This window comes from Papilio polytes, unplaced genomic scaffold (genome assembly GCF_000836215.1).
Source record: "Papilio polytes unplaced genomic scaffold, Ppol_1.0 DF823991.1, whole genome shotgun sequence".
Classification (NCBI taxonomy): Eukaryota; Metazoa; Arthropoda; class Insecta; order Lepidoptera; family Papilionidae; genus Papilio; species Papilio polytes.
In genome coordinates, this window is record NW_013525213.1 from 1107998 (window position 1) to 1120376 (window position 12379).

A 12379-nucleotide genomic window follows, 5' to 3' on the forward strand; every position below is an offset into this window, starting at 1 on the left:
TTCTCATAAAGAGAGGATGGGAAGGGAAAGTTGATTCGACAGTGGAGGAGATGCATAGGAAGGGGAAATATCTCTATGTGCGTCTCCTCCTCCGTCGGATATGGGTTGGCAACGCATCTGCAATTGTGGATGTCTATGGGCAGCGGTCGCTTCGCCATATTGGCGAATTCAGGTGGCCGCTTGCTCGTTTGCCATCTTATGTTATAAAAAAAAACACTAACTTTCGTTCGCGACACCGTCCGCGTGAAATAAATATAAAACTAGATAGCGTATTTCTTTTGATTCCAATTACATCGTGATCCGTTCAGCCGTCAGGTTACAAACAAACATCCTTTATCCATCCAAACTTTCACATATATAATATAATGTTATAGTAAGAGCCTTAATTAGTTAATGTGATTTTTGACCAGGAAAAGTCACAAATCTTTTAAAATAATAGCTTGTAATATAAAATACTTTACAAACACAAACAAATAGCGATAACCATCGAATGTATAAAAAGGTTCAGTTTACGTGAGTCATGCCTCTTTGTACAAATATAAAAATGTCGCCAAACCCTCGCTTGACCTGGATACATAGCATTTCCACAGGTCACAACCTGGTTTACCCTACGGACATGGGAGCCTTAGGGACAACACGGGAATAGAGTATGGTGAAGGTATTTATTTATTAGGACAAAATAAAGGATTTAAAATTGTTTAAAGTTTTGAACCAAATGAGTATTAGTTGAAGCGAAATATTTTTATTAAAGACTAGCTGTTGATCTCGACTTCGTCCACGTAAAATCGAAAAATATGTCATATGTTACTGAAAGCAGCTTTTTAATGGTGAAAGAAATTTTGAAATATTATGCATATTCTTCGGCATTCGTCAAAAATGTTTTTTTAATTATTTCGATACATACTAATTTATAAAACTTTCCTAGTAATGACATTGAAATAGATGTAAAAAATTTTTTAGGCTGTTATAAGAACACAGTTAAAACTATTTCTGTAGAGAATCTGCATATTATAGTTTCTATTACAAAATAAACCCCGTACTATTTTTAAATCATCCGTTTATTTATAACCTAACGTATCTCCGAACCACTTTAGAGCTCTTATTCTTATGAAACGTTGAAATCAGAGAGATGGTGGTGACGTGCAATTTCATGGGCTGTGAGGCCAGCCAGACATGCTTAGCTCTCCAATACACGAGACTGCACTTTTTAAATAACATTTTATGCTACCGAAATTTAAGAAATACGAATTAATTTTTACATATTATTTAGAATAACCTTACAAATAAGTAATGTTTTTCATGTAACAGCAAATATATTATTTTATTGAAAAAAAGATTTATGCAGTTGTTAACAATTTAACAATCGAATTACATACTAGTCCTTATTTTATTATTATACTAGCTTTTACCTGCGACTCCGTCCGTGTAGTATAAAAAATAACAAAAGCAAGTAGCCTATGTGTTCTTCCATACACTGCTTTAATCTATGTCAAATTTCATCCAGATCTGTTCAGCCGTTTAGGCTACAAACAAACAAACATCCATCGAAACATTCGCATTTATAATATTAGTTAGATTGTATTTCTAATAAATATTATAAACGTTGATATGACAATTGAATAGCTAATTCATGAGTTCATTACAATACATTATAAAACGGAACTTCGCGATAAGTAAATGGGAATGAAAAATGGCGGCTTGGATTTTAACTCTTGAAAAGGGTGAAATCAGGCTTTGTCCTTAATCGGATAATCTGTCAATTAGCGAGTAGATTAATTACTTTTGGAATTTGCTTTGTTCGGAGGCAAATCGCGCCGGAAAGAATGCTGGCAGAAGTCGGGAGGAGTAACGACTTCCTTCTATCGAGAAATTAGCATTGCTATTTTATACTTCATTATACTAGCTTTCTCCCGCGACTCCGTCCGTGGAATTAAAGAACAAAAGTGAATGGAGTATGTGTTCTTCCAGACTGTCTACATCCATACCTAAATTTATCGAAATCCTTTCAGCCGTTTACGCTACAAACTCTAACAAACATCCATCCATCTAAACTTTTGCCATTTGCTTTTGCCTTTTGCCATTTGCCATCCATCTAAACGTCGCGATCAAAACCTCCGAACGGCTTTTCGATTACAATTCATGAAGCCCCTTGTAACAGACAGCCCTTTCCTAAACAGGATTGTATATGCTCTAAAATCGAACGCACAAGTACATTCAAGTATCTTGGTGTTACGCTTGATGAAAATCTCAACTGGAAGCAACATGTAGGCACAGTAGCTAAGCGCATCAGAAGGCTTATTTTTATATTTAGAAAATTGCGAGCAGTTGCCGATCATGACCTACTAATCAAAACATACAATGCCCTCTGCCACTGCTTGATTAACTATTGTGTTTGTTCTTGGGGTGGAGCCTCGAAAACTTGTATTCTAGAGGCAGAACGAGCCCAACGGTCACTATTAAAGGTTATGTTCAAACTGCCCTTTAAATATCCTACCTACGAACTGTACAGAAAATGTAAGATCTTGAGTGTTCGAAAAACATTCATATTTGAATGCATCAAGTCCCTACATAAAAACCAAATCAGTATAACATCCACGCAAAGCAAGAGAATACATAGATTTAATTTGCCAGCATTTAAAAGTTCACTTGCCATAAAACATTATAAATATCTTGCCCCCTACCTATATAATATTTTAGACAAAAAATCAAAAATTAGGAACCTGAAAGCATATCATTTACGAATAGTTACAAGGAAATGGCTAGAGGAGATGGATTATAAGACCTGTGAAAATCTATTTCAAAATAATTTCTAAAGTAACACACACACACAACCATACAACATGCAGGGGCCATTATATTCAACAAGCACATACATAACTCACAATCACACGTGCACACACACACGCACACACACCTACACACACACACACACACACACACCCACACCCACACACACACGCGCACAAATCATTCATCATACACGCGGGAAAGATGAGGGAAAAAAAAACCATCTAATTGTTAATTATAATTGTTTTATTCGAAAATGTTAACACCTTAAATTTTCTTGTACCTTTTTTCAATGTTTTAAAATAACTCATTAATTGTAATGTATTTTTTTTGTTTTCTTTGTGTAGATATTAAAAGAATTGTAATGAAGTATTGGGGAAGGAATTGGCTCCTGTGACACAGGGCAACCTACTACAGGAGCCAAGACTTTCATGAAATGTATACAAAAGAGACAATAAATGAATTATTATTATTATTATTATTATTATTATTTTGCATAATATTAGTAATATAGCCTTAAAGTGAAGACTTTACAACATTATAGACATAGACTATAAAGAATTTGTATTTATTACTTTAATATCTATTTGATAAAACGAAACAAACTTTATTTATCAAACGGTTACCAGGACATCATAACGATAGACGTGTGTCCAATCTTCATACATTTTTAAATCTATACAAACGTTATCCGTAGATTGTTCATAAAAAGGCATTTACCATAAGCGATTTGTGAAATAATCCTAAAATAGTCCCGCTTAATATCAAGTGGAGACGAATGCGTGACACATGCACGACAAATGGCCGCTCATTTTTTATTCACTTAAGTTCATCGAACTGATGTTAGGGGGGAGTGTCATAATGAGGTAAATCTAGTTTGTGATCATTTTCGGTTCGTTTGAGAGGAAAAATAGCGTAAATGCGATGCGAGCGTGACTCGGCTATGAAGCGTGTTAGATCGTGTGCCTACAGATGGCAGAGTGTAGTGTAATAATAGGAGGCATTGTTTTTTGTATAATACAAGAGGGCAAACATTAACGACACCCATGGACATCCGCAACACCAGACAAACTACAGATGCATTGCCAGCCTTTGTAGAAATGATAGGCTCGCTTCTTGAAGAACCCTAAGTCGTGTTGGTTTGGAAATACCGCCGACAGATCGTTCCACAAAGCGGCTGTGTGAGGCAGAAAGAACCGCACGGTTGTGGAATGCCTGCCATCAAGATGGTGAGGATAACTAAAATCAAAAAGAACTTTAACATAACAAAATTATTGTTTACACTGATGCTTAACTTATCAGATTCGACTATCACAACAATGTAACTTATATCATAGATTAAAGCATAGAGAACAACTTGTCCAATATTTATGTCGCAAGTTAGAGATGAAATTAGAAAAAAAAATACACGAAGTTAATAGTCTATTTTAATAAATATTAATTATAACAAATCTTTCTCAACTTTTTTACCTTTATAAGATAAACATAGACTCATTAGAAATAGACATATCAATAAAATCAACTTTAAAATTTTTCTAAATTATTTCGAAAATTATAAATAAAAATGCCAGGCTGTGAAATGTCTAAATATAATCTTGCATTAACATTGTTTTGGGATATAAATGGTACTCATTATTATCACACGTACACGTGAATTATAACCATTACAAGATCACTGAAGCAAAAATTTGACAAAGTTGTAATAACGTAAAATGAAAGAATAGAGACGTTAACAAAACGATTCTTTCAAGAAATATTACCGCAATTCAGCGTTCGTAATAGTGTAATGGTCTAGGTCCGTGTAAACACGTACAAACGCTTCCAACGAGGTAATTCCCAGCGAAAGTACAGCTTATTACCAGCCATTATTAAGGCGACAATTTGTGAGCTGCGACCGTGTCAAAGATTAATGCGGCAATGAATCAGACGCGGCTCTCCTTTGATAGCTACGTTAGAGCCAAAATATAACTACAAGCCACCAAATAGACGTTTCATTTGAGTTAAATTTACTGTAAACGATCCTTGTTTAGTTTAAAGTGTTTTAAGGCGCTGCCTTTAAGTGGCGTTTACGTAAAACGACAAAAACAAACATTAATCTTCTAAGTTAAAATAAAAACTATTTTACAAAAATCTACAGAGTTCATTTGATTCGTTTATTAATGTAGATTTATTTGTAATTTGGATACCGCTAAAAAGCCAGATAATGAAGGCAAAACATTTTAGAATTGCGGCGAACGGGGAACGTTCGGCGTTAAATCTTTAAAGGTTTTAATTACGCTAAGTGGAGCTCCACCCACACATCAATCAATTTAACGTCGACCGAATTCTAGCACCTGCGCGATGAAAACAAAAACATTTATATGTCAAGTAACATGTAACCAATTACAAATTTAACATAGAAACTGTTTCAAGTAAGTCTTCAATTAACACATTTTATGCAAGCGGCTTATTAAAGGCGTGTCCCGACCGTGGTGCTGCTAAAAATAAATTCAAAGAGGTGAATACTTAAATAGGGCGGTCAATGCGCCCTCACGCGTTTTCAAGACGTTACCCGACGAAAATCACAAGTGCTTCTCTTCCCTTTTGCATCGTCAAATTAACCACACTTTTTAAGCCAGCCGGTTGAATTTTAAATTGGATTACGCCCCGAGCGAGTCGTGACGCCGCAAAGAGTATGAATGATGACTTTTATATAAGGCTACATACAAAATTGTTGCCAACGTAACGAGACACCGGTTATTTTGGAGCGATTACCAATTAGGGGGTTTACGTTGCTGGTCCTTCTCGTACATTGTGGTGACTCCGATAAGAGCCAATGTAATGTGGCCCAGGAAGTTGTTATTTTTTAATGTAAATCGAGTTCTATATCATTGGTCGGTTGCGCTATACAATCATTTCAGAATTAAAGTGATATCTGAGTTCCGCTGGCGGTATAATTGAACTGTATGAATGTGCCGCGGTGTCCCGTTAACTGCAGTAGTGCAACGGTATCAAGGCGCCTCGCGGCGGATTTCCTGGGTTCAATTCTTGAGCAAGACTTGCATTCTTAGCAGTATCGATAACATTCAATTGTTTAAAACTTGAAGTTCACTTAAATATATTGCAAAAAATATAAACTTAATTATTTAAGGACATCACGCACGTAAATTACTACGCAGGTATAAACAATTCATAGTAAATTTTGTTGTTTTTAGATCGGGCGCAGACCTTTGACTACACTCTCGTACAACTGTTGTGCGATTGTCGATTGTTTCGCAGACAATTCAACTGTTTAGTTACACAACTAAAAATCGAGTAGTGTGCGCTCCGTATACGCTCAAAGCGAGACAACAGTTGTGTTATATTTTAGTTTCAGGTGTGTACACACTTTCAAAGTGATTTTATCGATTTTAGCAATTGGTAATCTCTCTCATTTGATAATTTCGCGTTAGTCTGGCCACTTTTCAGCGGCAAAGGCGAGCAGTTACCCACTATCGGTCGCCGACAAACGCCCGGTTCATTTAATTTGTCCCATTAAACCGCCCGTATAACTGATTACACACATCCGTAGCGGAGGCGTTCGACTTTAACTAATCCAAAGATATATGTGATGTGAAAATGAATATTTTAGCGAAAATTTTGATAACATTTAAAGTTAATTAAAAGTCAGAATATTTTTAAGTAGCTTTATGTATTCGATTTGTTTTTATACTCTATATAATTTAGACGAACGAGTTTTTGTGTGCCAGACATTTTTTTTTCTAACTAACAAGTTCGTGTAATCCCCAACGCGATGTACCAGGGGTGCATAACAAAGTAGGCGAACATCATTTAACAAAGTTAATCAAGGCGACGCTAATCTAAAGGACTATTTGTCCGTGCCGCCGCGACATTACTCCCGCTTGGCTCCCGGATGACCGGGATTGACCGGCTTATATCCGGCTGCAGAGTTCGCTTCCTGATGTCCGATGCAAGACTATCTGACCTACTTGTAACTCGCTGTTGTAACTTCTATATTAAATTTGTTAAATCTAATTAACCCCTTACTATTTTTATATTAAAAAAATGGCTACGTTTTTGAATAGACTATTGGCCGTAATATCGATTAATAATGCTTTTTATGTTTTAAATATTAAACCAACAAAGTATGTAGTATAACACTTACACTTGAAAATAATTCAAAGTAGCTTTTTTGCGGAACTAAGGACATCATAGTAAGTTAACAAAATCTCATCGAGATCCGTTAATTCGTTTTGGAGCAACAAACATCGATCCATAATTTCTCATTTATGAGTATGATGGCTACTATAGTTACAGTTTTGAATATATTAATGGTCCGTTGAAATGGTGAGAGTATAAAGTAATATTAAAACATCTATACAGTATCAGAAAACGTAATTTCCCAAACTTTTGTCCTCTAAAACTCGACGCCAAGATTACAAACCTACTTAATTTCATCTGCGACTCGGCCGGCGGGACACTTCCTTAATTTGTTAGTAAAAACAGTTACGACGGCTGGCAAGTATCTCTTTTAAAAATGTTTCTTTTATTTTTTATTGTTTCGCAAACAGGCGAAACTCGGTTTAATTTAAGTTAGGGAAATATTTCGCGCGAAACCATTTTACCTTTTTCTTCTTAATACAGCAAATAAATTATATGTTAAATTCGTATTATAAGCAAATCATGAAGATTAAAAAAAGGATACATTAGGATATATGTAGTTAATTTTATTATCATAACCGACGATAGAAAGACAACTTCCTCGAAATTATATTTAGAATACCCGCTTAGACGTTACAGAGAAATGAGTCAAAGGGAAGCGTCGCTTTCTAGTAAATATCTTACACAGCGAACTAGTAATAGGTTTTCAGTTTAATTATAGTTTGCCGATGTAGACCGCATACAGCCGTACACGTGCAATTAACTGGGCGGAACGGATCTTCACGTCCTTTAACTATTATTACACTAAGACAACGTATGTGGCGGTAACAAGGATACTATATTAGTTTTCAGTTCGTATACTCAGCCTTCTATTTTGTATTTGCATATATTAAAAGATTTTTTTATAGGATAGATATTTTATTTCATAAGGTGGCAAGCAAGCGGCCATATGACGTCACCACAATAGCCAAGCGACCGCTGACCATAGACTTCTTGTCTACTCTTAAGGAAGAAAGAGACGCACTTAAAATTATATTTCCCCTTCCTATGCGTCTCCACCAACAAATTTTTCCTTCCTATATTTTAGATTTACTCTTGGAAGTCATTAAAATATTATCTTAACATGGTTAATTATGATAATAGTATTGTCATATTCATCACACTAATATTATAAATGCGAAAGTTTAGATGGATCTAAATAAATTTGGCATAGATGTAGTACATAGTCTAGAAGAACACTGAGGCTAATTACTTTTGTTTTTTTTTTAATTCCACGCGAACGGAGTCGGGCAAAAGCTACTCTAAACATTACCGACCAACAAACCATTGGCCGTATTGCCTAAAACAATTATTGTCGTTATAGTGTCTTATTATCTTTTATGAAATTCTACAAACAAAGTGTTTAACAACAAATGTAGAAGTAAAATTTAATTAAACGTCCATTCGCAAAGTTAATCTTGCTGCACATAATTCTAAAGCGCATCGCAGCCACTTCGCTCGCGTTCAATGTTGCTATCTGAATGTTAAATCGTTGCAATTACCGCAAACGGATGAGCCACCGGTGAATCACAGGTTGGGTAAATTAGAAAAACTCCCGAGGGCAACATGAAACACGCCCGCTCGACGGATAATAAAATCAAATTGTTTCGGAACACGGAAGAGATACTGGACGCCAATGGTTGGGGAAAGAAAAATTGATACATTATTTCTTTTGTGGAATAAAAACTTCTTAGGGTTGGCACGCGCACAAAGGGATGTCTGAACTGATGATGTCGGTAACTTTGTAGGATTTGAATTTTACAAAACTTTGAATGCGTCTAAATACTACATTATTAAGTTGCGCCTTGCAATGTAGATATTGTGTAGATATTCAATGTGTTTCTACAATCTTACTAATATTATAAATGCGAAAGTTTAGATGGATAGATGGATGTTTGTTAGAGTTTGTAGCCTAAACGGCTGAACGGTACTCTATGAAATTTGGCATAGACGTAGAAGATAGTCTGGAAGAACACATAGGCTACTCACTTTCGTTTCTTTTAATTCCACGCCGACGGAGTCGCGGGCGAAAGCTAGGACTTTCATAAAGTTGTCACCTCTATTGTGTTTGATCATAAAACTAACTCCATTTATTTCTATCTATCTAAATCAAAATATAGATTCAAGGCCTGTGAACTATTTAGTACTGAAATATAGCATATGACTGTCCTATTGTTAAACGTTAAAAGGTAACCTTTTAAGCTAGACTTAATCAGATAAACCGTCTATGATTAAAGCGACATTTATTACTCATAGAATCGTGCTATGAATCATCAAATTGCGACAAAAAGATCCTAACATAGCTATTATGAGACAATAATAGTCACAGAGTAGTATCGTCTTATACATTTATGTTGTGATACTGAAACAACTTCTTCACAACTGGCATTGTATATTTTACTCTAGATATTTGCATCGTCGAATTCCCACACGCCTCAGTACACTCGTAGAATAGCGTGGAGTTTTCGAACATTTGACTAGTTACTTAAAGATGTCTTTGTATTGTTAAGAGTTGTACTAGCTTTCGCCCACGACTCCGTTCGCGTGGAATTAAAAAAATAAAAGTAAGTAGCCTACGTGTTCTTTCAGATTATCCTCTATGTCTATGCCAAATTTCATCTTCACAAACATCCATCCATCCATCTAAACTTTCGCATTTATAATATTAGTAAGACGTGTTTAAAGGTCTTGTAACTTTTGTAAACACCACTTATTATAATGGGTTGAAAAGTCCCGGAGAGGTCGACGCAAAGGTAGGCCTTCCGCAAGATGGACATGATCTAGGTTGCGGGAATGTATTGGTGATTGTAGCAGTTCAGCAGTGAACGACCTTAGGTTGATTTACAGTACGACTATAACACTCCTGAGAAGAACTCGCCTTAAATGACACTTCATTCGTCATTTCAACTACACAGATACAAATTACTCTTACATATAAAAACATTTCACAACACTTTTCCCAGCTTGTATTCATCGTGATTAATCAAAATCTTTTGTCTGTGCGTGCATCGCTCGCGGCATTCATCAGAAACGTGCATTATAAACTTTAGTATGTCTTGTGCTTGAGAACATGATACAGATATATTGTGAAACTCGTCTATTTGTAGTGACTAGGTATATTTTTAACTAATACGAAAGTGTAAACTTTTCAAATCATTCATACTAATATCATAAATGCGAATGTTAAATGGATGTATGGATGTTTGTTAGAGTTTGAAGCCTAAACTGCTGAATGGATCTCGATGAAATTTGGCATAGATGTAGTTTTTATAAAATTCCACTGGGAAGGAATCCCGGGCGAATAGTCGTTCATAATTTACTTCTATCGGTGTACAATTGCCAGACATTTATTTGTAATTTTAGTAAGATTATAAACGGACCAAGTTCACAATTAACCGGCAACGTTAAATATGTAATTTGTCCTTGTATGCCATCGCTAGTTTTAGTAGTTGTCTTGAGGTGTATTGGTTACGGTAATTTGCTTCTCGATTAATCTGCGACTGATTTGTTTCATCCTGTTCTTATACAGTCATGGAAGTTGTTTGCGTGGGCTAATCATTATACGAAGTGAGATCATCTTACAGAATACAATGTTTATCAACGTTTAAATTTGTTTACGTACGATATTCCGGACAATTAGCGGAACTAACGGAAAACAATGTCATGAAATTGTCAATCACGAACGTTCCGTAAATAATAAGTATGACATGTGAATTTTATTTAATTTTGATAATTCAACTTAAAACAACGAGAAACGCCACAAATTAATTCTCATTATGGTGCGATATTTAACGTTTATTTCATTTTGTTTCAGATACTTTAGGAATGAGAGTCGTATTCCCGATCACATGTTCCTGGTACGTACAAATTTTACTTTGATATCTCCGTCCAACAAACAAATGTGGTAAGACTGCGCAAAGAGTTTGTACTCTTCAGTAATTTGTACTAACCTTTAGGAACCCTTACATCCCGAAGAACCTATTGCAATAGTCGCTGTAATAGATAACATTATGTGGTGATTTGATGCTTACCATACGTTCTTCTTTACGTTTAGTTAGTCAACCACGCTGGTCCCTTGCGGGTTGGTTGACTTGACATATATCTTTAAATTTATTGGCAGATATAAGCAGGTTCCATGTCGATGTTTTTCTTCCTTAAGAATGCAGAGGAAATTTACAAGTGAAATACAAATATCCATTGGTACATGGCGGGATTCAAACCAAGATCTACACATTGAATGCTTAAACCCTGAGTCACCAATACTCGCAATAAATTATACTACAATAAAATTCATAAAAATCGCTTTTATTCGATTTAATATTAGAATTATATTAAGGAAATGCGGTGAGCGGTTCGGTGATATCAGCGGGAGGTTAGAAGGCGTTGGCGTGGCTCTGGCAATCTTCGATGCACATAAAACGATAGTCGCGACATTTCTCGTTATCTAGCTGCGGCGTGCGGCGCAAACGATTCGGAAAATCGAACTGAGCCGGAGCGTGCCGGCGTCCATTACCGGTATTAGAGCATTGAGCGTTCGCTCAGCGATCTATATCGCTCGCCGGTTCAATGCGGTTTCGGGTATTTTTTATTTATTCCGTAAGCTGACAGCATCTTACTCTATTCAGTTCTGGGTTGCTTTGATTCGAAAACCAACGCCATATACTCGAAAAGCTTCAAAGACTCTATAGATATGCCAGCATACAATCTTCTAATGACTAGATCTGTAGTTGTAGAGATTGTAAATAGTCCAACTTAGGAATAGAAGTAGGCTTATATACATTGATTATACAAGTTTGTGTTTCTCTATATTGCTAACTTCCAAGCATTTCGTATATCGGTTATTCAATGTCGCGATATTTGTGATGTCTATCTCTATTGCTTCCGCCGGAAGGAAACTCGGTGGGGGCATTGTTTGTGATATTTCAACCAGAAAATATTGAATTCAATTTGTCCGGAGCCAATACGCGGGTCCCCTATTTCTATTATTTTACCTGCTTTTTTCAGGAAAAGATAACAAGATAGCTTTAATTTGAGATTGGTCTTGTTTCTCTTTGTATATTTTCTCAATAGTATGACTTTTCATGAAAATTACAATACAATCCTATGGTGGATCTAGAGAAAGAGAACTACTTGGAATTTCTTAAAAACCTCGGTGACCCTTCCAACATATGCATCCATTTTATTACACGGGCTGAATAATATTCGACGTTCAATCGAAATGTAATTACTTCATATACAAGAAAATATCAAAAAGCGGATCTCAAATAATAATTAAGTTATCGCGTACTTTATTAAAAATAACTGTTCTTATGACTTGACCCCTTCAACGTTGTGGAACAAAAAAAACACGAACGACTACCGGTAAACTTCGACTTGATTGGACGTGTTGTTTCACCAACGAACGAATCATATG

At 35.7% G+C, this 12379-nt stretch overlaps 1 protein-coding gene across 1 annotated transcript in view; it reads left to right on the plus strand.

Moving 5' to 3' along the window:
* LOC106101372 (carboxypeptidase N subunit 2-like) overlaps positions 1–12379 on the plus strand; it is a 210718-nt gene that overhangs the window by 50252 nt on the left and 148087 nt on the right. Inside the window, exon 2 of the mRNA XM_013280572.1 lies at positions 10781–10823. The gene's annotated coding sequence lies outside the window, so the exon portion shown is untranslated. The remainder of the gene's footprint in view (positions 1–10780; positions 10824–12379) is intronic.